Source organism: Hordeum vulgare, chromosome 2H (genome assembly GCF_904849725.1).
Source record: "Hordeum vulgare subsp. vulgare chromosome 2H, MorexV3_pseudomolecules_assembly, whole genome shotgun sequence".
NCBI classification, from domain to species: Eukaryota; Viridiplantae; Streptophyta; class Magnoliopsida; order Poales; family Poaceae; genus Hordeum; species Hordeum vulgare.
Window position 1 is genome coordinate 639462808 of NC_058519.1, and position 13543 is coordinate 639476350.

Genomic DNA, 13543 nt, shown 5'->3' on the forward strand with positions numbered 1-13543 from the left:
GATGGTGATAAGTCACTATTAAGAAAAGCTCGACTTGTCGCAAAGATGTTTTCGATAAGATCAAACAGTTGACTATGATGAGTCTTTCTCACTCGTAGCGATGCTAAAGGTCTGTTAGAATTATGTTAGTAGTTGCTGCATTATTTATGAAATATTGCACGTAGGATGTCAAAACATTGTTTCCTCGACAGTTTCCTTGAGCAAACATTGTATGTGATACAACCAGAAGGTTTTGTCGATCCTAAAGATACTAGCAAGTATGCAAGCTCCAGTGATCCTTCAATGGACTGGTGCAAGCATCTCGGAGTTGGAATAAGCACTTTGATGAGATGATCAAAGATTTTGGGTGTGTACAAGGTTTATGAGAAACTTGTATTTCCAAAGAAGTGAGTGGGAGCACTATAGAATTTCTGATAGGTATATGTGGTTGACATATTGTGGATCAGAAGTAATGTAGAATTTCTGTAAAGCATACAAGGTTGTTTGAAAGAAGTTTTCAAAGGAGTACCTGGATTACGCTACTTGAACGTTGAGCATCAAAGATCTATGGAGATAGATCGAAAGCGCTTAATAGAAGTTTAAACAAGATGCATGCCTTGACAAGTTTTTGAAAGAGTTCAAAATAGACCAGCAAAGAAGGAGTTCTTGGTTGCGTTGTGAGGTGTGAATTTGAGTAAGACTCAAAACCCGACCACGGCAGAATAAAGAGAATAGACGAAGGTCGTCTTCTATGCCTTAGCCATAGAATCTAAAGTATGCCATGCTGTGTACCGCACCTGAAGAGTGCCTTGACTCAAAGTATGTTGAGAGGTACAGAGAGTGATCCATGATTGAATCACTAGCAGCGGTCGAAATTTATCCTTAGTAACTAATGGACTAAGGAATTTTTCTCGATTATGGAGGTGGTTAAAGAGTTTGTCGTAAAGGGTTACGTCAATGCAAGCTTTGACACTAATCCGGATAACTATGAGTAGTGAAACGGATTCGTATAGTAGAGTAGATATTTGGACCATTTCCGAATAGCACGTAGTAGCAGCATCTATAAGATGACATAAAGATTTGTAAAGAATGCACGAATCTGAAAGTTTCAGAACCGTTGACTAAAACCTCTCTCACGAGCAAGACGTGATAGACCCCATAACTATATGGGTGTTGGATTCGTTGGAATCACATGGTGATGTGAACTAGATTATTGACTCTAGTGCAAGTGGGAGACTGTTGGAAATATGCCCTAGAGGCAATAATAAATTAGTTATTATTATATTTCTTAGTTCATGATAATCGTTTATTATCCATGCTATAATTGTATTGATTGGAAACACAATACTTGTGTGGATACATAGACAAAACACTGTCCCTAGTAAGCCTCTAGTTGACTAGCTCGTTAATCAAAGATGGTCAAGGTTTCCTGGCCATAGGCAAGTGTTGTCACTTGATAACGGGATCACATCATTAGGAGAATCATGTGATGGACTAGACCCAAACTAATAGACGTAGCATGTTGATCGTGTCATTTTGTTGCTACTGTTTTCTGCGTGTCAAGTATTTATTCCTATGACCATGAGATCACATAACTCACTGACACCGGAGGAATGCTTTGTGTGTATCAAACGTCGCAACGTAACTGGGTGACTATAAAGATGCTCTACAGGTATCTCCGAAGGTGTTAGTTGAGTTAGTATGGATCAAGACTGGGATTTGTCACTCCGTGTGAACGGAGAGGTATCTCGGGGCCCACTCGGTAATACAACATCACACACAAGCCTTGCAAGCAATGTAACTTAGTGTAAGTTGCGGGATCTTGTATTACGGAACGAGTAAAGAGACTTGCCAGTAAACGAGATTGAAATAGGTATACGGATACTGACGATCGAATCTCGGGCAAGTAACATACCGAAGGACAAAGGGAATGACATACGGGATTATATGAATCCTTGGCACTGAGGTTCAAACGATAAGATCTTCGTAGAATATGTAGGATCCAATATGGGCATCCAGGTCCCGCTATTGGATATTGACCGAGGAGTCTCTCGGGTCATGTCTACATAGTTCTCGAACCCGCAGGGTCTGCACACTTAAGGTTCGACGTTGTTTTATGCGTATTTGAGTTATATGGTTGGTTACCGAATGTTGTTCGGAGTCCCGGATGAGATCACGGACGTCACGAGGGTTTCCGGAATGGTCCGGAAACGAAGATTGATATATAGGATGACCTCATTTGGTTACCGGAAGGTTTTCGTGCATTACCGGAAAAGTTTCGGGCTCATCGGTAGTGTACCGGGAGTGCCGGGAGGGGTGCCGGGGACCATCGGGAGGGGTGTCACGCCCCAAGGGGTCTCATGGGCTATGGGAAGAGATAAACCAGCCCCTAGTGGGCTGGAATAAGTTCCCACTAAGGCCCATAAGGTTTGAGAAGGAAAAAACACAAGGTGGAAAGAGTTTCCAAGTGGGAAGGTGGAATCCTACTCCAAGTAGGATTGGAGTAGGACTCCTCCACCTCCAATTTCGGCCAAACCTTTAGGTTTTGAGGCTGCCTCCTCCCCTCCCTCCCACCTATATATACGGAGGTTTTAGGGCTGATTTGAGACGATTTTCTCACGGCTGCCCGACCACATACCTCCATAGTTTTTCCTCTAGATCGCGTTTCTGCGGAGCTCGGGCGGAGCCCTGCTGAGACAAGATCATCACCAACCTCCGGAGCGCCGTCATGCTGCCGGATAACTCTTCTACCTCTCCGTCTCTCTTGCTGGATCAAGAAGGCCGAGATCATCGTCAAGCTGTACGTGTGCTGAACGCGGAGGTGCCGTCCGTTCGGTACTAGATCGTGGGACTGATCGCGGGATTGTTCGCGGGGCGGATCGAGGGACGTGAGGACGTTCCACTACATCAACCGCGTTCACTAACGCTTCTGCTGTGCGATCTACAAGGGTACGTAGATCACTCATCCCCTCTCGTAGATGGACATCACCATGATAGGTCTTCGTGCGCGTAGGAAAATTTTTGTTTCCCATGCGACGTTCCCCAACAACGAGTCCCGTGCTGGGACCCAGACGTGATGTCTGCATCATCCTCGCCCCAACAGTCCCCCTTGTTCTCCAGGTAGATTACTGTCCAACTTTGCACACATCACATTTTTAGGATAAATTGTGTAATTGGGCACGCGACTGCATAATTTATCTGTAGGTTATGACTGAGCACAACTGTACATGTTTATTAATTGCTCTTCTTCTCTGAAAACAAATCTGCTCTCCTTTTTTACAGCAAGCAACGGTGATTGCTAATTCCACCAATTTCAGAGTTCAAAGTTACTACGAGGATGGTAAAAACCCAAGAGATCACGGGGACTGGGAGACAGAGATGGGGAATCTGAGGTAAGGTTTGCTCGCCATTCTCCTTGCAGGTTAATCACAATGATTTTCCAGCTTGGAAAATGTTGTAGGGAGCTATTTGCCTTATCATAAATTAGGTTATGACGCCTGAGTACTTCTTAGCAAACTTTCACCCAGAGATTATTGAACACACCCTTGTAATTTCTTCTGAATTAGTGGTCTAATTCTGCTTCATCAAGATGGACTTGTTGGAGCCACTGCAGGTTCTTGTAATGACTCCCCAGATTTTGTTGCATAGTTTGCGGCATTGTTTCATCAAGATGGACTCAATTGCACTTCTGATATTCGATGAACGCCATCATGCACAAGCGCATAAGCGGCACCCATATGCACAAATTATGAAGGTAGTGTCAAGATCTTCTTCCTGCAGTACAATTTGCAATGCACAGACTATTTTCATATGATGGAATAATTAGGTTGTCATTTCTTGGCCATCCAATGGTAGCATTGCATCATTGAATTTTCTTTGCACTTGAACTCGTCTCAATAAAACTACATCCACATGCCACAGTTGTTAATAAAACACTATTGGAGCTTAAATTGTTTGGTGCATGCTGATGGGAGAATTCATGCTTGTTGGTTATGTTTCTAATAAATGGAGAACTAAATGAAAATAACATGTCTATGTTATTGGTTTAATATCTCCATATATTTGGTCATTAACCAATACATATGTTGGTCGCCATATGTGTACTTGTATGTTTACCAACTAAGGATCACATTCAACTATAATTATTAAGATAACACAAACAAGTCGAATACTTGTCATCCATACTTTTCAAGGATAATTATGTTGATGCCTCACAACAATACAATGTTTGTACATGATTTGTTTGGCCGTGGAGTTACGCTCGGGCCACCTGGGATCACCAGACAACGATTTGCCTATGTTCAACCCCTCTCGATATGATCAATGGCCCTACTCTTGCTTTGCTTGGATTATATCTCGAGATGGGAGTACAATTGCTGTCACAATGAGGGAATTTGTCGAGTTGATATGCAATCGGATGACTACTACAGACGCACTAGATAATGCACTCTAGATCTGTAGAGTTAAGCTTGGGCATTTTGCGAAATTGTTTTGTTCGAACTTCTCTTATTATACAGTTCAACTGTGAGGTTATTATCTATGTGCAGATTTCCTTTTGGCATTGCTGATTGTGCCATAAATCTACTTATTTATCTTTTTTCGGTTGTACTAAACTTACATCCTTCTCTTGCCTAATGATTATTTAGAACGGATGCTACATGGTACTAGATCACCGTACCCTTCCCTATCCACCAGATAGCCGAAGGAGGAGTTGTCATCTCCCTCCTTTCCGTACACCAAAGGTTTTAACGTGTTGAATGGTAATGAAGCATTTTTATTAAAAACAAATAGCAGATGATATGCATGTTGATTCTCCGGTTCCGAAGAATATATGCACATTTGATTTTAGCTATTATAAAAAAGCTTATTACATCAAATTATATTTCAAGAAAGTTTCAGTTGGCTCCCATCCGTGGGATAATTCTAAAAAAAATCTACAAAATAACTAATATGGAAATTTCCTAGCGGTACTGTATATGTCTGGAGTAAGGACGTAATTTTATCCTATGTGACTTTTTTCTCTCTTACATTTCCTGATTTCGTTTTTCTTTCAATTTTTTTAGGTTCCAAGCCTTGGCCGCATCTAGCTTTATTTGGAGACATTTTCTGTTAGGAGTTAAACTTTGATTTTGACTTTGGAGGCATTGAGCTTTGGCTGTAACTAGCCGTGTTACTTGGTATAATCCTATCAGCATTCACATAAACAACTATCTACCACACTTTAATCTTGGATTTCCTCCCAGGTCAAATGCACCAAATCGTGCTTTGTGTGGAGATCTGATCATTCTTATATTGCTAGATTTGACTTTAATCTATATGTTGCTCTTTATGTATCTCGGCATAAATGATTCATCATATTATGATCATATGTATTGATTTTAATTATGTTCTTGGCGAATATGCACTACATTGTATTTTCATGGAAGTCTTCAGTTTCCCCTCTCTAATCATAATGCTGCTCTTATCCTTGCCTCTATATGAACAAACAAATATCATGGCTGGCATAGTGATACTCTCCCTCAGCGACATCCCGACGCGTGATGTTCCATCAACAACTTTGTAGCAAAACTACCTTTTGTTTTATGTAGAAAATTAACAGATTTTGTTATGTGTTTCAGTATGACATAATTATAAGAAAATGTTTTTTGTGAATTATGAGATTATGGGATATAAAACGTACTTTTTAGTACTTCTAATACTGTTTTGTGACTTGCAAAGTAGTTTGAGTCTTTTTTAAAATAATTGTAAGCACGTATTTATTGATTTTGTACCCTTTGGAACACATAGACCCTTTTGCTATCTTCCATAATATATATATATATACCTAATAATAATAAAGCGGCTATTGTTTTCGTCGGAAAAACCCATCGTGACATTTTTATAAAAAAACCCTGTAGTTTTTGTTATTCAACCCGCGCTCCATCATTTATCTGCAACGCAAAAGGAAAAAAACGATCCGTTGCAAAAATTATACCCGTACGCATCGACTCCTTCCGTCGACCCTCGGTCACCGTGGCCTGTGCCCAGGCTGCCGCCACACCACTCGCCGCCGCGGCCGACGTCAAACGCCACCGCTGCCAATCTCAACCCACCCGCCTCCGCGGCCGTACCTCTCCGCGCTCACTGCCCCCGTTGCGGCGCTCGAGCGCATCGCGTCGACCCTGGTCCACCCTGGCCTGTGCCCATGCCGCTGCCACACCACTCGCCGCCGCGGCCGACCTCAACCACCACTGCTTTCAATCTCAACCCACCCGTCTCCGCGGTCGTACCTCTGCCCGCTTGCTGCCCCCGTTTCGGCGCTCGAGCACAGCTTCTGGATCAAATCAACGCGACAAGTACAGTGACTCGGGATGATGCGTCTGCTCGATGCAGAACGGCGGCGACACGCGGATAAGGCACGGCGGAGCGAAGTACTTGCAGGTGGAGGCGGGCCTCTATGGTTCACACGGGGAACTCCGAGGTTATGGCGCGGCAACGGCGAGTCCTTATGGCCAGATAGAGGCGCCTAACCCTTGCTCCCCTCATCGTTTCCCCTCCTCCGGCAGGAACTCATCATCTGGTGAGATCCCCTCCTCATGCCTCCAACCGTGTGCCAAGCGTGTGGTATTTTTTTTTCTCCCGTTGCAACGCACGGACCCTTTTGCTAGTTTAACTCTAACTTGAGTTCCACGTAGATGTGCCGCGATACTTGTCAACAACGCTCTTACATCTGACCCGAGTCTCTTGCTTGAAAGCATCTAGACAAACAGTTTTGTAGGTCAAAAATCAGTTAAGAGAAAAAGACTCATGGATTGAGTAGAACCACCGCAGGCCTCCGGTAGTGGCTTGTCAGCTGTCACGCTCACTCCACGGCGACGCCGACGGCACCTAGTCCGATCGAGCTTCCTACACAAGAGAGGAGAGGAGGAGACGTCGCGAGCCGGAGCACGAAACCTTTTGGACGTCTCACCTGTCACCCGCGCGTCGCACTCGGCCACCAACCCTTCTCCCACGGAATCGTCTGACGTAGGTAGAAGTACTGCAGAGGGACGTCGATCGTTTTCCTTGCCCGTCCTACGGTGACCGCTAGAACGGAGCAACTAGTTAGCGAGCGTTCTCTGGCGAGCCTTTCAGCGATCGCTTCCGGGCGCCGCCACTTGATGCGTTTTCAGCCGTCGTTACGTGTCGCGTTCTGAGTGTTTCTTTCACATTTTATTTTTTTATTTTTTCGCATGCGTTTTTGATTTTTTTTGAATGGTTTTTTCTGATTTTTTTGGTGTTATGATTTTTCATCGGTCTTTCGTAACTTTTGGATGAAAAAAAACTCGCGAAAAAACGCGTTTTCTTTTCTTTACGCGGAAAAACTCGTTTTTTTTGCGAAAGGCACGCTTTTACTTCAGCAAGAGGCACGGTTTTGCTTTCGCGAGAGGCACAACCGTGCCTCTCGGAAAGGAAAAAAATGTGTTTTCATTTTTTTGCGAGAGGCACGGTTTTCCTTTCACGAAAGACATGGTTTTGCCTTCGCGAGAGGCACGTCCGTGCCTTTTGAAAAAGAAAAAACGTGTTTTTTTGTTTTTTTGCCGAGAGGCACGGTTTTGCTTCCGTGAAAGGTACGGTTTTGCCTTCGCGAGAGGCACGCCCGTGCCTCTCCTGAAAGTGGAAAAAACGTGTTTTCTGTCTTTTTTTGCGAGAGGCACGGTTTTGTTTGCGCGAAAGGCACGATTTTATCTTTGCGAGAGGCACGTCCGAAAAGGAAAAAATGCGTTTTCTACTCTTATTTTTTTCCACGAGAGGCACGGTTTTTGCTTCCGTGAGAGGCACGACCCGTGCCTCTCGAAAAGGAGAAAAACCGCGTTTTCTGTTTTTTTTTTCTATCACGTAAGACACGGTTTTTTCGTCCGGTTTTTTCATAAAAAAAAAGTTCATCAAAACCTATCAACATGGGATCTAGTTTTGAAGATCTCGACGCGAGAAAGCCAACGGTGAAAACGGTTCGAGATTTGAACGCACGGTTTAGAAGATAAAACGTTTTAAAAATACGGATCTACGAAAAAAGGAAAACTTCCTGGTTGCGACAAATGTCACGCATGCAGTGCGCCATTTGTGACAACCTGTGAAGATGGGAGTAATCGTTGTAAAGTACATTCGCTAACTAGTGATTTTGCCGCTAGAACCGAACCAAGACAACGCTCAACGTACAAAGGCCTTGCAGCACACGAGCGCAATCCCTCTATGAACAGCCCATTAACTCGTCCCAGGAAAAAGAAACAGGGGAATCCAAAAAAAAAAAGAGGAAAAAGAAACAACGTAGATACTGCCGCGGCCAACAGTAGACTAGTTAGGGTACTTCCGTGGATGCTGCTCTATGATGCTCGACTAGTGGTTGGGGCGCCACCTCTTAGTGCCGTTTGAAACTACTCACAATGTATAATAACATAGAGTAGTAACATACATATGTTACTAATCTAATTACTATTTTCACAATGATAGTAACATAGATGTAGTAACATTGAGTCTTTTGTTTATTAGACTATAGACTCATGTTGTCTTGGTATCCGCTATGTTACTCCTAGTATGAGTAACGTGCTAAGTTACTCAATTTCTCTCTCCTCTCATTAATTAGTTGTCACATCATATTTTTTGCTTAGGTGACATCTATGTTACTACCTATGTTATTTTCATTGTGAGTAGGCGTGATGCCGCGGTGCCTAATTTGTTGTTGTCCATTGAGCTGGCTTGTTTGGCCCATGTTTTCACAACATGAGCATTTTTAAAAGTCTGAATAGTTAAATTTTAAAAATAACAAAGTTATATGAGCTTTTTAAAGTATGTCTATATATATCCATATGTAATCTATAGCGTAATCACGGGAGAGGTGTTTTGGCTCCCGGGTGCATATGCACCCGGATGAGCAGTACCGCGAAAAATAATAGTAAATGTTTTCAAAAAATTCTGATTTTTTTTGTAGATGATTGTATTAGTGTCGCGAAGATGCACGACAATTTTCGTGCGATAAGGAGCATCGGTGTTTCGTCAGCAAAAAAAACAAATGTAAGGTGACATTTTGGGGTAACTTTTGGTGTTGAATTTGTTTTTTTGCACAAACCAAAATATTTTATCTTTTTGTCTCAAAATTTGCAGGTATTACTTGGATGTGACAAAGCACACAAACAAATTTTGTCTTGATTTTTTTTGCCCCGGGAGCATACCGAATTGCATTTCCGTGTAATCTCTATGAAAACTTATATTTAAAAACGAAGGGAGTAGCTACTTGTTGCACATGCATAGGGAACCTTGTGCATGTGTAACTAAACTGATTATAGAGATAATGAAGTCCACACAATATAGTTGGTCCAAAGGTAGTTAGCACAGGAAAGAAGACTTACGAAGATACAGACTGCTCTTATTACTTTCACAGCTCTCCACTATCCACCATTGAGCCGACACTCGCCTTCATCATCGCCTATTTGAGCAGCTGTTCGTCGGCGCCATCATTGGCTCGCCATCGTGGTACTCCTTGATGAAGACCATGTCCCTCTTGCGGGCGTCACACAAGAATGTTCTTCTCATGCCATAATATATTATGTAGTGTACAATAGAGATCAAGTGTGAAGATAGTCACCATCCACTGGCCCGTCCTTGTAAATTTTGTTGCTGCTAATGATTATTGATGTTTGAATGCATCATAAACCAATGCTCCAACAAAATCTAGGAAAGAAACAAAGAGAAGTGAGTAAATATCCAAAATTGGAACTGAACATATGTTTTTAGTGAGAAGATGAGCATGAACTAATCATCACTATGAAGTGATATTAATAAGATATTTTTTATCACTAAAATCTTATATTAGTTTACAAATGGAGTATCATACAGTGCAAGCCAAAATAAATAAATAAATTACCATGTTGTCCAAATCGATGGTTTACTTTTCTTATTTTCAAAATTAAATCATGGATCACAACCATGATTGTCCAAATCCAATGTGTATAGCGGAAAAATTATGGAGATGGGAGGGGCGGGGAGAAATCACCATTTCAGGGCACCATGTTGAGCTCAGTAACGACGTTGATTCCACATGCTTCTCATATGAACTGACAATCAAATGAATTAAATGCTACATGTCACTGCACGTAATCATATTTAAGTGACGAAAGACAATTGAAACCAATTTAGAAACCCTATATAAAGGGGAACTAAAATCAATTTAAACATGGTGCTTTCTGGTAATGGGTATATTAATGTGGATTTACGTCCAAAATTCAAGTGAGCACATATGAGTTAACGACATAAATCTTCAACAATAGATCTGTTGGGGAACGCCGCATGGGAAACAAAATTTTTCCTACGCGCACGAAGACCTATCATGGTGATGTCCATCTACGAGGGAGATTTCAGATCTACGTACCCTTGTAGATCGCACAACAGAAGCGTTAATAAACGCGGTTGATGTAGTGGAACGTCCTCACGTCCCTCGATCCGCTCCGCGAACCGTCCCATGAACCGTCCCGCGATCCGTCCCACGATCCGCTCCAATCTAGTGTCGAACGGACGGCACCTCCGCGTTCAGCACACATACAGCTCGACGATGATCTCGGCCTTCTTGATCCAGCAAGAGAGACGGAGAGGTAGATGAGTTCTGCGGCAGCGTGATGGCGATCCGGAGGTTGGTGGTGATCTAATCTCAGCAGGGCTCCGCCCGAGCTCCGCAGAAACGCGATCTAGAGGAAAAACCGTGGAGGTATGTGGTCGGGCTGCCGTGGAAAAGTTGTCACAAATCAGCCCTAAAACCTCCATATATATAGGTGGGAGGGGAGGGGCCTTGCCTTGGGGCTCAAGGGTTCGGCCGAAGCAAGGGGGAGAGTCCTCCCCTTCCAATCCTAGTCCAACTAGGATTGGAAGGTGGAGTCCTTCTCCACTTTTCCACTCCCCCTTTTTTTCTCTTTGATTTTTCTTTCTCCCGCGCATAGGGCTTCTTGGGATGTCGCACCAGCCCACTAAGGGCTGGTGTGGCACCCCTAAGGCCTATGGGCTTCCCCTGGGTGGGCTGGCCCCTCCCGGTGAACAACCGGAACCCATTCGTCACTCCCGATACATTCCCGGTAATGCCGAAAACTTTCCGGTAATCAAATGAGGTCATCCTATATATCAATCTTCGTCTCCGGACCATTCCGGAAACCCTCGTGACGTCCGTGCTCTCATCCGGGACTCCGAACAACATTCGGTAACCAATCATATAACTCAAATACGCATAAAACATCGTTGAACCTTAAGTGTGCAGACCCTGCGGGTTCGAGAACTATGTAGACATGACCCGAGGGACTCCTCGGTCAATATCCAATAGCGGGACCTGGATGCCCATATTGGATCCTACATATTCTCCGAAGATCTTATCGGTTGAACCTCAGTGCCAAGGATTCATATAATCCCGTATGTCATTCCCTTTGTCCTTCGGTATGTTACTTGCCCGAGATTCGATCGTCAGTATCCGCATACCTATTTCAATCTCGTTTACCGGCAAGTCTCTTTACTCGTTCCGTAATACAAGATCCCGTAACTTACACTAAGTCACATTGCTTGCAAGGCTTGTGTGTGATGTTGTATTACCGAGTGGGCCCCGAGATACCTCTCCGTCACACGGAGTGAAAAATCCAGTCTTGATCCATACTAACTCAACGGACACCTTCGGAGATACCTGTAGAGCATCTTTATAGTCACCCAGTTACGTTGTAACGTTTGATACACACAAAGCATTCCTCCGGTGTCAGTGAGTTATATGATCTCATGGTCATAGGAATAAATACTTGACACGCAGAAAACAGTAGCAACAAAATGACACGATCAACATGCTACGTCTATTAGTTTGGGTCTTGTCCATCACATGATTCTCCTAATGATGTGATCCCGTTATTAAGTGACAACACTTGCCTATGGTCAGGAAACCTTGACCATCTTTGATCAACGAGCTAGTCAACTAGAGGCTTACTAGGGACAGTGTTTTGTCTATGTATCCACACAAGTATTGTGTTTCCAATCAATACAATTGTAGCATGGATAATAAACGATTATCATGAACAAAGAAATATGATAATAACTAATTTTTTATTGCCTCTAGGGCATATTTCCAACAGGATCAATAAAAAAATGCATCCAATAATAGATAATTATGCATATGACTTACTCAATTGCCTAATTTGAGAAATTTAAATAAACATGTTCCATTTAGATAAGTGTGTCGATCTGCTCCTGCTGCCGCAAGTATTTGCGTTCCAATTCCTCAAGCGAGTCAGTATCCTGCTTCTTCTTGGCTGCCTCCTGATTCTTCTTTCTCGAACGACTTTTGTAAAAGTCGTTCCAGTCCTTAAGCCCCTCAAACCACGAAAGAACGCCTTTGCCTCGTTTTCGTTCCGGGTATTCAGGATTCTTGAGGATGCGTCTAAGATCGTCTTTTTCAGGGTGAAACACCCTCGTTCGAGCATCTTTTATTTCAGCAAGTATAGCGTCAGAGGCATTTTTAAGACTTGCCTGCTCTAGAATCTCCCATGTATTTGGGTCCAACTTTCCACCATGCGCATAAAACCAAATCCTGCACCTTTTGGACCAAGTCAATGTTTTTGGAGTCACCACTGCATCAATCATCTTTTGCTCATATTCATCCCACTTCGGCATGCCACTCTGATAGCCACCTGGCCCCAGAGAATGGTGCCACTCTTTTTTTGAGCATTTTGCCGATTTATCCTTGACCGATCCTGATCCGGTTTATCTACGAGAGAGGAGATCGGATCCACATACCCTTGTAGATCGCTAAGCGGGAAGCATTAAGGAACGCGGTTGATGTAGTCGAATATCTTCGCGATCCGAATCGCAAGCGTCCCACGAACTCCGTCCCGATCTAGTATCGAACGGACGACACCTCCGCGTTCAGCACACGTACAGCTCGATGACGATCTCCGCCTTCTTGATCCAGGAAGAGAGACGAAGAGGTAGCTGAATTCTCCGGCAACACAATGGTGTGGCAGTGATGGTGGTGGAGCTACTTCGACAAGGCTTCGTCTTGCCGTACCGAACTAGCTACGGGGTGTCACGAAGTGGTGGAGGGAGAGAGGGTTGCACTATGGCTTGGGGTGCCAAAAGCCTCTATCACCTCCACTATATATAGGTGGGAGGGAGGGGTGGCGCCCTAGGGAAACAAACCTAGGGTTCGGCCGTCCCAAGAGGAGAGGGAGGAGTCCTCCTCCAACACAACTTGGAAGGAGGAGTCCTCATTCCCCAATTCGGTTTGGCCTCCTCTCCTTTCCTTTTTCCTTCTTTCGGCCGAAGTGGCCCTTCTTGGGCTGGCCACCAGCCCACTAAGGCTGGTGCGCCACCCTTGGGCCTCTTTGGTTCTCTCCCGGGTGGGTGGCCCTCTCGGTGGAACTCCGGAATCCATTCGTCACTCCCAGTACTTTACCGGCAATGCCCGAAAACCTTCCGGAAGCCAAACGGATACTTCCTATATATCAATCTTCGTCTCCGGACCATTTCGGAAACCCTAGTGATGTACGGGATCTCATCCGAGACTCCGAACAACATTTGGTTACCAACATCA